Consider the following 14,881-nt stretch of genomic DNA (forward strand, 5'->3'; position numbering starts at 1 on the left):
GAGGTGGACAGTAAATAACTACATTTACTTGAGTTCTGTACTTAAGTACACTTTTTGAGTATCTGTACTTTACTTGAGTATTATTTTTTCTGGAAACTTACGACTTTAATTTCACTACATTTCAAAGACAAATATCGTACATTTTACTCTACTACATTTCTATCAAGGTCCTCGAAGTCTAAAGTCGTTTCTGTAGCTGCTTTGAAAGCCAGTGGATGATTCTTTTCTTCTTTTAAAGGTGTTTGAGTTTTTGCAGAAAGCCTTTCAGGAATCACTCTTGTAGGGTCACGTGAAGTTCAATAATTTCAGTTTATAGCAAAATGGAAGAAGACGGATGCCAAAATGTTATTTTTTTTGCAGAGTATTCACATAAACAAAGTTGATTTTGGTTTAAGTGAAGGTAAACAGTTGGAGAATATCAGATGCGTATCAGTGTATATGATCTGTGCATTCGACCATAAAGTGAGAGCAGATTTGTAAAGAGCTTTGTAACTTTTATACAAGTATTTAAATGAGTTTAAGTTAGTCCTATGCTAGTATGTCAGATTGAGCATCACTGACTGGCTGAAACCATTATGGGATAATGTGCATTTATACAACAATATTAAAATAATGCGTTGACATAAAAAAAAGAAATGTACTTTTCATACTTAAGTTCTTCTGAAAACAAATACTTCTGAACTTTTACTTAAGTTAAAATCCATTTTTACAACTTTCACTTGTAACGGAGTAATATTTGACCATCAGTACTTTTACTTTTGCTCAAGTAATGAAGTTGTGTACTTTGTCCACCTCTGGTAATGTAATATAATGCTTAAGGGCTAAAGAAATCATCAAAAGCTACAACAATATACCTCCCTCTTGTACTAAAGATACAATAATTATTAATAAATTTTTCACATATACAAATCTAATTTCTTATATTCTCAAATCTAATGTTATTTTATATTTAAATGTACAATTCAAATTTTCAAATGTGTAATTTTTTACATTATTTTATATTATTTTAAATGCTAAAGATGCACATCTATAATTTTGTCCACATCTATAGATTTTCACATCTATAAAAAATGATAATTAAATAAAAAATACTTTTAATTTGAAAACTTTTATTTCTGTTTTTAACAATTTTCCACATAGTTAAATGTATAATAATAGTTGAAAATCATAGTTATTTTAAATTATACAGGAAATCCCAAGGCATATACAATTAGTTTAAAAAATATATACACACCGACTTCCTAATATTGTGTTGTTCCCCATTTTGCTGACTTGTCGAGGCATGGACTCCACCGACCCCTGATGGTGAGCTGTGGTATCTGGCACCAAGATGTTAGCAGCAGATCCTTTAAGTCCTGTAAGTTGTGAGGTGGGGCCTCCATGTATCGGACTTGTTTGTTCAGCACATCCCACAGATGCTCGATTGGATTGAGATCTGGAGAATTTGGAGGTCAAGTCAACTCTTAAAACTCATTGTTTTGCTCCTCAAACCATTCCTGAAGCATTTTTGCTTTGTGGCAGGAGCATTATCTGCTGGAAGAGCCACAGCCACCAGGAAATACTGTGAAAGGGTGAATATGGTCTGCAACAATGCTTAGGTAGGTGGTGCGTGTCAAAGTAACATCCACATGGATGGCAGGACCCAAGGTTTCCCAGCAGAACACTGGCCAAAGCATCACACTGCCTCTGCCGGCTCGCCTTCTTCCCATAGGGCATCCTGGTGAACTTTAATTGTGCTAATTACAAATATGTCAAAATTGATTTACAAACATCGTCAGATTTGAAATATTGTCGAAAGTATAGTCAACATTGAAATATAATCAAATGGGTTAAGCATATTTCAACTCACATTTGCTGTCATGCAACATTCATCTTGCCTGTAATTGGTTGGAATAAAGAGATAGCTCCGCCTCTTCAGTCTGCATTGCTGTTGTAGGGCTGCTCGAGTTGCACCTTGGAATTTTTTGTTTTCAACTTTCAAGGGAAATACATCAAGAATTGTCCTATATTTGCTTATGTGACAAGAGAAAGTATTTTGACATAAAACAATTGCAATACACTTAAATGTCATTTCACTGGTCCCAATTCAGAGATGAATCTACAAGACAAAACTGTCTACGGAAATAGTCCTGGTTTCAGTCTTGGCATCGCCCTCTGGAACTCTGCCCTGTTCGAACAGAAGCTCATAATTCCAAGAAATCGGTGCCAACATCTTTCCCAGATGACTGGAAGACCTTGTCAGTATCACAGACACTCATTGGATAGCGCTAGATAGCACACTTGTGACACCTCCCTATAGATTTTTAAAAAAGTGTTTTATATATACAAATATATACCGTCAGCATTCAGCAGATTCATTTGTACCATTAAACAAATATTTGAATATCTAAGAGTGGCCAGCAAAAATAATAATAATAATAATAAATTAAATATTGGTTGACTTAACTATATATAAATGATGCCTGCCTTTACATAAACACATGAAATTGAATGACATCCCATTTTTAATCCGTAGGGTTTAATATGGAGTTGGCCCACCCTTTGCAGCTATCACAGCTTCAACTCTTCTGGGAAGGCTTTTCACAAGGTTTAGGAGTGTGTTTATCGGAATTTTTGACCATTCATCTAGCAACGTATTTGTAAGGTCAGGCACTGATGTTGGAAGGGGCAGTCCCTGAATTGTTTACACAAAGTTTGGATCATAAAATTGTCCAGAATGTCTTGGTATGCTGAAGCACTAAGAGTTCCTTTCACTGGAACAAAAGGGCCAAGCACAAACTCTGAAAAACAACCCCACACCATAATCCCCCCTCCACCAAAATTTACACTTGGCAAAATGCAGTCAGGCAAGTCCTATTCTCCTGGCAACTACCAAACCCAGACTCGTCCATGGGTTTGCCAGACAGAGAAGCAAGATTGGTCACTCCAGAGAACACGTCTCTCTGCTCTAGAGTCAGTGGTGGCGTGCTTTACACCACTGCATCCCACACTTAGCATTGCACTTGATGTAAGGCTTGGATGAGCTGCTCGGCCATGGAAACCCATTGAAGTTCTCTACACACTGACCTTGAGCTCATCTGAAGGCCACATGAAGTTTGGAGGTCTGTAGCTATTGACTCTGCAGAAAGTTGGTGACTTCTGCACACTGTGACCCTCAGCATGCGCTGACCCTGCTCTGTGATTTTATGTGGTCTATCACTTCATGGCTCAGTTGCTATTGTTCCCAACTGAATATTGACAGTGGAATATTTAGTAGTGAGGAAATTTCACAAATTAACTTCTTGCACAGATGGCAACCTATCAGGGTACACGCTTGAGTTCACTGAGCTCCTGAGAGACACCCATTCTTACACAAATGTTTACTCCCAATACTTTTGGCAAAGTCTATATAGTATATAAGTGTTTAATTTCTGCAGCACTAGCATTGCCAAACTGGACTGACCCCATCTGCCATTGGTCAAATAAAAAGATACCGGTAGTCCTGCCCCAAATTCGCACCAGTGTAAGAGTCAATATTGCTCATGGTTTATGTTTCGCAGTCACAGTGTTTGACTTTTCAAGGCAATCAACTACCGGACGTCTTCTAATTTTCCCTGCACATTAAGCAGGAGCAGGAAAGTGTTTTACTACTGAACAAATTACACACTTTACCTATATATAAATAAATATATATATATATATAATTTATGAGCTTTTAAAAACCACACACATTTGGAGTGAAAAGCAAGATAACCGTAGCAGCTGTGAGGTGAAAATCTCTAGGAGCTGTCTTTCACTCACCCACAGAGGCAAAAACAATCAAAATATGCAAATTCACAGTCAAAGACACAAACAAAAGAATAAATTATCCAGAGGAATATCACACAGCTGAAATTCATCTATATGAGGTTTATTTACTGTGGAACTCCTCTAATATCATACAGCTCTTCCAGCAAAGCGGATGAGAAATGAACCCTGCCAGGAATACTCTGACGCCGCTGCCACCGCTGCTGTTTTATGAGGCAAAATGGCCCCGCTATAGATTTGGAAATCCCCTACTGTGTAGACAAGAGTGTCTCTGAATAAGTGCGGCTTTACTTAGCTACACTTTGGGGACAAAACTGTCCCCAGAAGTTTGCTGGATCTGAAAAAAAGGAAAAAAGATTAGGGGCATTCTAGGATGTCATGTTTTTATGAAACGTTTCATAAATAAAATACATCAAGTTGCTAAACGATTTAAAATTTTAATCGAATTCACTACATGAAGTACAATCTGTCAGGACAGTACATCAGATTTTGGCTTGATCTCACACACACACACACACACACACACACACACACACACACACACACACACACACACACACACGTCTGGTTCACTATCTTTGTGGGGACTCTCCATAGACATAACGTTTTTTTATACCGTACAAACTGTACATTCTCTCCCCCTACACTGCCCCTGCCCCTAAACCTACCCATCACACACTCTCTCTCTCACAGACACACACACACGTTTCTCAACATTATTGAGGCAGACTTGTAAGAGCCTTAATAGACAAACAAACATTAGTGTGTATTCACACATAAGAACCTTATAGTTCGACAACCATCCCTATATCAGCTCAAAAACAAGTCCAGGGATGTAGTTTGAACAATCGCTTCAGTCGCTGCATTGGGATGCTGTCCAGTAACAGGCGTTAAATTGCAGGTTTTCTTACAGCAGTTCAAAAACTCCTCCCTACAGAGAGTTTACCTTCCCTCCATCTGCTCGCTCGGCCTCTCTCTCCCTCCTCCGCTGATGGAAGGCAGCGCGCTATCAGGAAACATGTGCAGCTGTAGCCTGCAGAGATGGAGAGCAGGTTTAACAATAACTGCTCTGCTACTGACCCCACAATACAGTGACCCCGCGACCCCCAGCTGGGGCCACGACTGAAAAAGAGCTTGTGCAGATGTGAGAGTGTGTTTTGTGTGCTCTGCACAGCAGTGGCGTGCAGCGGTGTTCTGAAATGAAAGGAGGCAAAGTCCTTAATGTTTTTTATTGCAAATGAATGCTTCTGCATTAAAAACGGAGGTTGTGATAATCTTTTGTTCCCTGTTGTGATGTATACTTAACAGCTTATTGAACAAGAATAGTGTAGAGTGCAAACTAAATTTTTTGCTGGTTACGAAACCTGCTCGGAGCGATAAAAAGTAGGACCAGTCACATTGGTGCCATTACCCGGACGGGGGGGATGGGGGGGGGGGGGGCATCATGTAACTGATGTCAACTAGTAAAAAAAGCTGGGCAGGTAAAAATAGCTCCTTTTGCCTCAAGAGGCACACTAGTGACTAACGAAAAAGAGGCTGCAGTCTTTAACGTCCTTGTTACTGCACCCACCAACCCACTCAGAGCAATGCAAGTTGGACCATATTGGTGCCATGACCCGGATGGGAGTGAGGTTTAGGGAGGCCACTAGGCTGACGTTAGAGGCTGCAGTCTTTAACACCTGCCACCCATGCCGGTGACGCTCAAGAGGTACACTAGTGACTGACACCAGAGGCTGCGGGCTTTAGTGTCCTTGTTACCCACCACCCATGCTGATGATGCTGGTTCAAATCCTGCTTGGAGCGGTGCGAGTAGAACCAGTCACATTGGTGCCGTGACCCGGGTGGGAGTGTAACGGAGGCCAGCGAGTAAAGAGCAGTGCATGTAAACCAAGGGTTTCCAACTTTTAATTTCAAGATGGAGTTAGATTTAGTTTTTTATGGGTTTGGGGGCGGGGCGATTCGGGTTGTGATTGGCACAAATATATCAATCTTCATTCAGTATCAGTTCATATTCTTGGGTTAAATTACAAATCTGATTCCGAAAATCGAATCGGGTTTGCATATTTGCTCGCATTAAGATTGACTTGTGTGTGCTTATACAAGTATCAAGTAAAATATTGTAAAATATTTTAGAATACAAGTAAAATATTGGGATGCGAGTTATTAACGTTTTAAAATTTCACAGGTAAAGCTAGTGTTTGATCATGTCTAAATATTTATTCAAATGCAAAACCTACAAATAAGTAAGCAGTTATGATCTGCAATACTTTTTTGGAGCAACTAGACTAGATACATGTATATTTATCAAAGAGCCAACCTAATGGGTAATGGCATTACAAATGAAAATTAATATTTTTCCAGCCATAAAATGACTCTAATGTGAAATTCTGCATTTTATCATTAACTACTACACTAATTGTAATATAAATAAGAAAAATATTTTCTAAGTGGTCATTAATGGACCAAATGGAATTTAGAACCAAAATATCTCCTCAAAATGTTCAATAAATATTATTGAACGAAAATATAGAACATATAGGCTATTTAATTGAAAAAAAGTTTAGGTGTATGGCCACATTTGACCAACAATGAGTATGAGTGTGACCAATTAGTAAGGAATATCTGAGGGCTAAATACAAGAAAAAACATTTACATTAATGTTAACAGTTCCATCTCCATCACTCTCCATAATAAAATGATACTGTAAATGTGGTTGACTGACATTATAACCAATGCACACTATGCTGTACTGTTTACCAAAAAAGTTTGTTTACGGTCTGGCTTTAAATGTTATGCCACATTAAGTGCGCCAAAAGGCTATTTATTATTGTTAGAATTTCGTATTAAAACAAAAAAAAAAATAGATTTTAAAAGCTTAGACTGTTTCATATCAAAAGCAGGTTTGGCAATTTGTTGTGAGATTTACTTGGGCAGAGTGAGACATTAAAACTGAGACAGAGCCTGAAAGCATGCGTGAGAGTTGGCAACCCTGGTAAACCTCAAGAGGCACATTAGCAACTGATGTTAGAGGCTGCAGTCTTTAACATTGTTGGTAGCAGACCCACCACCCATGCATGTGACGCTGGTTCGAATGCCACTCAGAGAGGGGCGAGTAGAACCGGTCACATTGGTGCCGTGACCCGGATGGGAGCGAGGTTTGCGGTGAGCGTAACGGAGGCCAGCTTGTAAAGAGCAGTGCAGGTAAACCTCACTCAACTTATCACAATAGGTGCACTAGTGACAAACACCGGAGACTGCAGTCTTTAGCGCCCTTGTTAACGTGCCTCCCATGCTAGTTTAAATCTCGCTCTGAGCACTGAAAGTAGAGCCAGTCACATTGGTGCCGTGACCCGGACAGAAGTGAGGTTTAGGGAGGTGATTGTAACAGAGGCCAGCAAGTATCATGTCCACAAAAAGTGGTTGGATAGTACTTGGATAGTAGAGTTTATAGACAAATAGAAGTGCCAATGAACAATACATTTACAACTGTTTCAGTTGATGTGCTGAGCAGCCACATTGGAACCTCAAGTCTGGGTTGTTCCGGATCCTCCAAGTTTCAACTCCCACTTAAGTTAAAAATTCCTACTGAGAATAAAACCCACCATTTAATTCAGAGACTTGGGTTTTAAAGACAATGTGAAATCAAAATGGACACAGACATGTCTCTGGTCAAAGAAATAACCAGGGTCAAATGGATGGGAAAAGCAGTGTTTTCACCATCCAATTGAATCCCAATGGATTTGAATATCAAGTCCCAGCCGTTAGGATTTCACTCTGAAATACGTTAGGTGCATCTGATATGCTGCTCCATGTCGACCTGGCAACACCTATCTCTGATGTTTTCTTTGAAGTGCTTTGCTTGTGATCATTATGGAAAACTGTCAGTTCTGATGCACAATCAAATTTCAAGCTGACATTGACAAGCTCAAATTGAAGATCGCAGTAGGACTTAATGCGAGTAATGAATCATTCCTGCCTTCTTACATCTGCTCATTAGCAGATAAAAATCACAAGACCAGAAATTATGGTTCCACTTACCAGAAACACACATTCAGACCAGCCTTCTCAAATAAGCATGTATAATATAAAACGAACATCATCTTTATACAACACAATAAGAACTGAAACTAGTTTGACAGGTGTATAAAATGTTTCTTTTCTAGAGTTTTTTTTAATGTGAGTCAGTGTGTGAAAAAAAACAAACCTGATGCTAATCTACTTCCCCTGATTCTGAGATTCCCTCATTACCCACAGAAATCTTAAAACTGACATCTACAGACTTCATTAGCAGGTTCCTTACTGTACTTATATAAATACCATTACAAGAGAAATGATGTTAGCATCAGCAAGATGTCGAGTTCACATTTGCAATGGAGATTTGCCCCGTTCCTACCTGGCACTTCTTCAAAGAGGAGATCACCACATTCCGGCTAAAACTGCTGAACTGCTTTTCCAAGTGCTCTGGGAATGTTGTCAAAGGCTGTAGAATAATCCGTCTCAAGCAAACATAAAGATCCAATAATAACAGAGGAATATTCTGTCAACAGTATTTGTGGTAAAATGTGAATGAACACTAAATAAAATCAAAATAATGAATAAAAAATAATAACAAAATTGCCAAATTAAATAATAAAGGTTTTTATTAAAATTAAAAAGTAAAATACTAAATAAATGCAAACAAATCATAAAAGTACTCATGTGGTTTGGACGATGGATGGAAAATAAAATAAAGAATAAAAGTCACTTTATTTAATTACTTATATTATATTTTTATTATTATTTGCAACTACTACTGCTATATAAAAAAGAGGAAAACATGTTTCAGTTATTTACAAGCAGTTAATCATAATAACGTGAATAATTTGATGTATTTTAAATTATTTTAATTATTTTATGGTATATATTAATAAACAGTCCATATTTGAGCTCTTTGAGTATGCTAAATTACAAAATTTTAAAAGTGCTTTCAAAGTTATTAATCACATCTAACATAAAACATTATATATATATAGGGATGTGGTCCTGATCAATTGGTCAAGACAATCTCCTGAACTCCGAACTGAATGTCAGAATGGGAAAGAAAGTTGATTTAAGCAATTTTGAGCGTGGCATGGTTGTTGGTGCCAGACGGGCCGGTCTGAGTATTTCACAATCTGCTCAGTTACTGGGATTTTCACGCACAACCATTTCTAGAGTTAACAAAGAATGGTGCGAAAAGGAAAAACATCCAGTATGCAGCAGTCCTGTACCACTCTTCTCTACTACAAATAGGAAAAAGAGGCTGCAAATTGCACAAGCTTATCAAAATTGGACAGCTGAAGACTGGAAAAATGTTGCCTGGTCTGATGAGTCTCGATTTCTGTTGAGAAATTCAGATGGTAGAGTCAGACATTCAGACTCTGCAGGCTGGTGGTGGTGGTGTAATGGTGTGGGGGATGTTTTCTTGGCACACTTTAGGCCCCTTAGTGCCAATTGGGCATCGTTTAAATGCCACGGCCTACCTGAGCATTGTTTCTGACCATGTCCATCCCTTTATGACCACCATGTACCCATCTTCTGATGGCTACTTCCAGCAGGATAATGCACCATGTCACAAAGCTCGAATCAGTTCAAATTGGTTTCTTGAACATGACAATGAGTTCACTGTACTAAAATGACCCCACAGTCACCAGATCTCAACCCAATAGAGCATCTTTGGGATGTGGTGGACTGGGAGCTTCGTGCCCTGGATGTGGCTTTCCTGTAGCTCAACCAGTAGAGCGTGGCACTAGCAATGCCAAGGTCATGGGTTCGATTCCCAGGGAAAGCAAGAACTGACAAAATGTAAAATGTGTACCTTGAAGGCAATTGCTTTGGATAAAAGCATCTGCCAAATGCATAAATGTAAATGTGCATCCCACGAATCTCCATCAACTGCAAGATGCTATCCTATCAATATGGGCCAGTTATGGGCCAATATGGGTCAATTCAGCACCTTGTTGAATCAATGCCATTTATGGCAGTGAATTAAGGCAGTTCTGAAGGCAAAAGGGGGTCAAACACAGTATTAGTATAGTGTTCCTAATAATCCTTTAGGTGAATGTATACACACACACACACACACACACACACACACACACACACACACACACACACACACACACACACACACACACACACACACACACATATATATATGTGAATCCTCATATGAGAATGATTTCTGAAGGATCATGATCACTGAAGACTTGGGGAATGATCCTGAAAATTCAGCTTTGATCACAGAAATAAATGATCATTTAAAGTATAACAAATTGAAAACAATTATTTAAAATTGTAATAATATATCACAATATTACATTTTTGTTCTGTATTTTTGATCAAATAATTGCAGGCTTGATGAGCAGAAGAAACTTCTTTCAAAAACATTACAAATAGTAATGTGTCCAAACTTTTGGCCTGTACTGTATATACTGTATGTTAAATGCGATTCATCACAATTAATCGATTTGATAGCACTAAAAATGTATTATTGTTGTTTACCAAGCCTTGTTCATTTTTGCTTGTGCCTCAAAAAACTGGGATGGGTAAAAAAAAAATTTTAAATTCTGCTGAAATCGACATTATGCCTCAAATGCTGTTAATGGAGCTGAACTTGAGATGAACCCAGAACATTTCCTAAATGGTAATTCTACAATCCATTTCCTCAATCAGTTCATTTCCTGTTCCCTTGCTTGTCTGTTTCCTGTTCATGTCTTCCATCCCTGAGTATATAATCTTGAAGGTGTCATGCTTAAATCAGGTTTTTTTCCCCAGTTAAGATGTGATGTTCAGTGATTGAGAACAGATTTCACTTTGCTAATACAGTTTTTTTCCCCTCCTCTGAACGGCGGCCTCTAATGAGCTCTGAACAGACTGAGCGAAATAAAAATCATGCAGCGATCACAAACATCAATCATCTCCATCTATATTTTGCCCGAACATCATAAACAGTAATGTATAAGACTCAAGACCGAATACACGAGATGAGAAAGGGGGGAAAAACGGCAGTTATTAGAGAATAATGAGAAAGTTTTGGAGGGAAAGTTGAACTTTTGACATGTCTAACAGCTTGACTCACACTCATATGATGATGTTCATTCGGCTCGTATTTTTCCACAGAAAGATACATTAGCAGAGGAAATATCAGTAAACCTCTGTTTTCCGCTACGACATGACATTAATGAGGGCATTTATGAAACACTTACCGAAATTTAGCACTTTAAATAAGTTCAGTAATGAGGTCGTTGCGGGTTTGTGCAGGCTAATGCAGGTGACCGGTGTTGCCTAGCGACTGCTGACAGAAACGACGACTTGGTGAGCAGGTTTAAATGAACATTTTACTGTAAAACACCCTAATTTATTGGAAAACGAGATATTTTATCTGCCAGTAAATTATGTGTCATCAGTGGAATGACCTGATAAGTACTGCTGCCAAATATTTTCAGGGGAAAGTAGCTAAAGCCTGCTGAAGAAAGTCATCAAATGTCGCTAGATGACGTCATGCGCCAACTATCACCATAGCTGAATGTCCAATAATGCTATTCTCATCAGATATACATATTTTCTGCCAAACTCTGTAACGAGTTTGATATAGCAACTGACTAAATGTTGACCAGGAGTCAAAAAAGTTGCTAAATTTGTAGGTATAGTCACAAAAAAAGAAGAAAAAAAAGAACAAGAAAAAAGCGGGGTCTCTGAAGGGGGGTCAAAAAAATCTTTGTTACATGTACATGGTCTCCAACAATGCTTAGGTAGGTGGTACGTGTCAAAGTAACATCCACATGGATGGCAGGACCCAAGGTTTCCCAGCAGAACATTGCCCAAAGCATCACACTGCCTCTGCCGGCTTGCCTTCTTCCCATAGTGCATCCTGGGGCCATGTGTTCCCCAGGTAAGCCAGATACATGGACCTGGCCTTCCATGTGATGTAAAAGAAAACATGATTTACCTCCGCTCCCCACGTGCATCATTGAGCCTTGGCCGCCCATGACCCAGCCGCCGGTTCTCCACTGTTCCTTCCTTGGAGCACTTTTGATAGAGACTGACCACTGCAGACCGGGAACACCCCACAAGAGCTGCAGTTTTGGAGATGCTCTGACCCAGTCGTCTAGCCATAGAAAATTGGCCGCTCAAATATATTTACTATATATAATTTGAATAATAGAATCATGTAAATCTAAATTAAAATGTCTATTGTAAGTTTTTTTGTCCCTTGCTTATTGTCCCATGTATAATTTTATTAGTATTATTTACGTTTCAATTTTATTTGTATATGATTATGTATTGTATTTCAGTTTTTCAGAGAACATTTTATTTATTATTGTTAATTGATTAAAAAATTAAACCGAAATGATTGACTTTTTATCACTACTTCTCTTTACCAATTTGAAGGCTTCTTCTTGTCTCAAAAAAAAGGTCAAGTCAAATAATGCAACTACACATTCCTATGGCTAAAATATAATATAACACATATACACACAATGTCTGGTGAAATGATACCTGGTAAAGATGGCACCAGCGAGGTCATTTTTTTTTGACCATTGAATCGGCGACGTGCGTCTTTACCACCTTTAAAGTGAACTCAAGTGAAGTTTGCGGGAAAGTCGCATCTTGATTTTCCCCGAATCGATCGCTGGACACCTCATGTTGTGCAAACAGCCACTTAAAAGTCCATTCTGATCTTTCCCCGGCTGCCACGTGAATGTCATGCGAATAGTCCTCGGAAATGAAGATGGGAAAATTCCAGCTCTGTGATGCAGCGGCTGTAAAAGCGTATCCCTGATAGCTCTGCGCTCAGATCTCTCCGTATCGTTTCCACGGATCAGAGTGGCTCCGCTTCGGCTTCAGAGCTGCAGGAACTTTATTTTAAGAGCTACTTAAGACAGTAAGTGCCACTGCACTGTTCCCACTCTGATGAAAAAGTAAATTTAATTAAGTGCTTAAATATTCAATTACCTCTTTCATTACTTCAGAGAGAGGCTCGGTAGCGTCTTCAAGTGACTCAGCGTGTCTGTGGTTTAGAGATAGCTTGAAGTCTCCTCTGTTCTGAAGCTTTGCGAGCGTTGCTTTCTTCATTCGTTCTGCTTTGTCTTTGGCCGGCAGATATCCGTTTTTACAGATATCCCACTCTATACTCTTATGAAAGTGATACATGACTCATGAACCAGCTATGAGAGATATCAAGCTAAATTATTTTGGCGGTTCTCTGCAGTGTGTCAGATTCCTGTTTTGGCACCCTTCTGACCTCAACCCTCATCTGCCATTTGATTCAGCTTCAGACACTTTTTGCAAACAAGTTCATTCTGGTCTGCCATTTCCAGACTCTAGACTATCAGAAGAACCACTGCTGCTAATTCTGAACCACCTATTTATGCCTGTTGCAGACTGTGCGATGTCAACAATCCTATAAGATCAATATAATTCACCTTGTACAGAATGGATTTAATAAACTTGTAGACTGTACGATGATGACTGCTAGGCTACGTCATCGTAGGCTACGACACAAGTTAGTATAAATGAAAAGAGCAAGATGAATCGCACTTTGGCAATTGTGGTTTTTATGTGCTGAAAGAAAGAGGGGAATATGGACGTGGTCATGGCTAGGGAAAAGAGGCCAACTTGGCATGCCAATTGTGTAAGTAGAGCTTGAGGTAAGTAGTTTTAAGTTTCAGCTGTCGTCTGAGACAGACGAAATAAATTGCACAATGAATTTCAATAGGTCCCTTCAGGCTTCCAACTATAACTAGCCTGACTTTGCAACTACCAGTCATTGGAGCATTAGTAGTTTAATATCTGCTAACACTTTGATGGTGCCTCAGCAAACCTTCTATTAAATAACTTTGCAACTACATGTCAGCTTATTCTACAAACCCAAGCCTTAAAAGTTTTTATTTGTATAAAAAGCAAAACTAGAGTGGAGACGTAATATAAACTTCCCCCTCACACTCCGCCATGACCAGGGGTCTCATTTATAAAGCGTGTGTACGTTGTGATCTATAAAAAACAAACTTGACGGGAGAATGCGCGCACTTTTAAGCAAACTTTGAGCTGTGCGTACGCACATTCTGGAGACAAAGGGAATTGGCGACACAGATGGTGAGGTCCTGAACTGAAGTTAGATTGTAGAAAATAAATGTGAGAAGAATGATTATAAGACTTAATAACATTTAATTTTCACTCCATTTCATACGTTATAACCACATTATCATGAAGATTAAATCCAACAGTGTTATTTGTACAGATTGTGTTAGGCTATAAACATCTAGTAAAATCCAAATGGAATTCAAAATGTATATAATAATAATAATAATAATAATAATAATAATAATAATAATAATAATCAGCGCTGCCTTGCAGTCACATCGTCTACAATGGGAGCGCAGAAGGAGATGGAGCGACTACATGTGATACAGAACAGCATGAAATACCCGTTTATTAGAGAACTGCACAACACAGTGTAAAAATGAAATATCTACCTTAATGTACATATACCATACAATGTCAAAGTCTGCAAATACTGTCATGAAGCACAATCGTTCATTGGTCCTAACTATTACTAGCCTAGAAATCTAGACGCACCCTAGCGGCAGCAAATCTAATCTACCGCGAGTGTCGTCTAGCAACTCTCAATACCCTTCTGAGCTGTAATCGCCAAACTCTTGCCGGGCCAATCACATCGTGTATAGAGTCGGTGGGCGGGGCCATAATGACGACGGCCGAGTTGCGCTTGCGTACTTCTAGTAAACACAGAAACTGGCGAACGGCGGTCTTGGAGTTAAGCTTTTCTCTGAGAAAAGAACAAAGAACAGCCCTGAAGTCATTCTTAAAAAGGGAAGATGTGTTCGGAGTTTAGCCGACCGGATACGGTGAATGTTTAATCTGTCATCGAGCTCTGTTTCACCTTCGTTGCTCTGGTTGGTTGTAGCGCTATCCTATCGCGTGCAGAGGGAGTTTGAAAGACAACCGTTTATCCGCCCCTCGGATTGAGCTGTCAATGGTGAGTTTCCAGACCAAACATCTTGATGTGGATCTGGCTTGTCAGGCTAAACTATTACGGTGTTCATTACAAAACCGT

At 39.1% G+C, this 14,881-nt stretch overlaps 1 long non-coding RNA gene and 1 other non-coding gene across 2 annotated transcripts in view; one reads left to right on the forward strand and one right to left on the reverse strand.

Moving 5' to 3' along the window:
• Positions 1-4,697: 4,697 nt before the first annotated feature.
• LOC137064512 (uncharacterized) overlaps positions 4,698-14,881 on the reverse strand; it is an 87,631-nt gene continuing 77,447 nt past the window's right edge. Inside the window, exon 3 of the long non-coding RNA XR_010901558.1 lies at positions 4,698-4,819. This is a non-coding gene — a long non-coding RNA (uncharacterized lncRNA). The remainder of the gene's footprint in view (positions 4,820-14,881) is intronic.
• trnaa-agc (transfer RNA alanine (anticodon AGC)) lies at positions 9,521-9,595 on the forward strand. Its single transcript has one exon. It is a non-coding gene; the product is annotated as a tRNA-Ala (tRNA).

The sequence above is a fragment of the Pseudorasbora parva genome, chromosome 25, assembly GCF_024679245.1.
Source record: "Pseudorasbora parva isolate DD20220531a chromosome 25, ASM2467924v1, whole genome shotgun sequence".
In the NCBI taxonomy this organism is placed as follows: domain Eukaryota; kingdom Metazoa; phylum Chordata; class Actinopteri; order Cypriniformes; family Gobionidae; genus Pseudorasbora; species Pseudorasbora parva.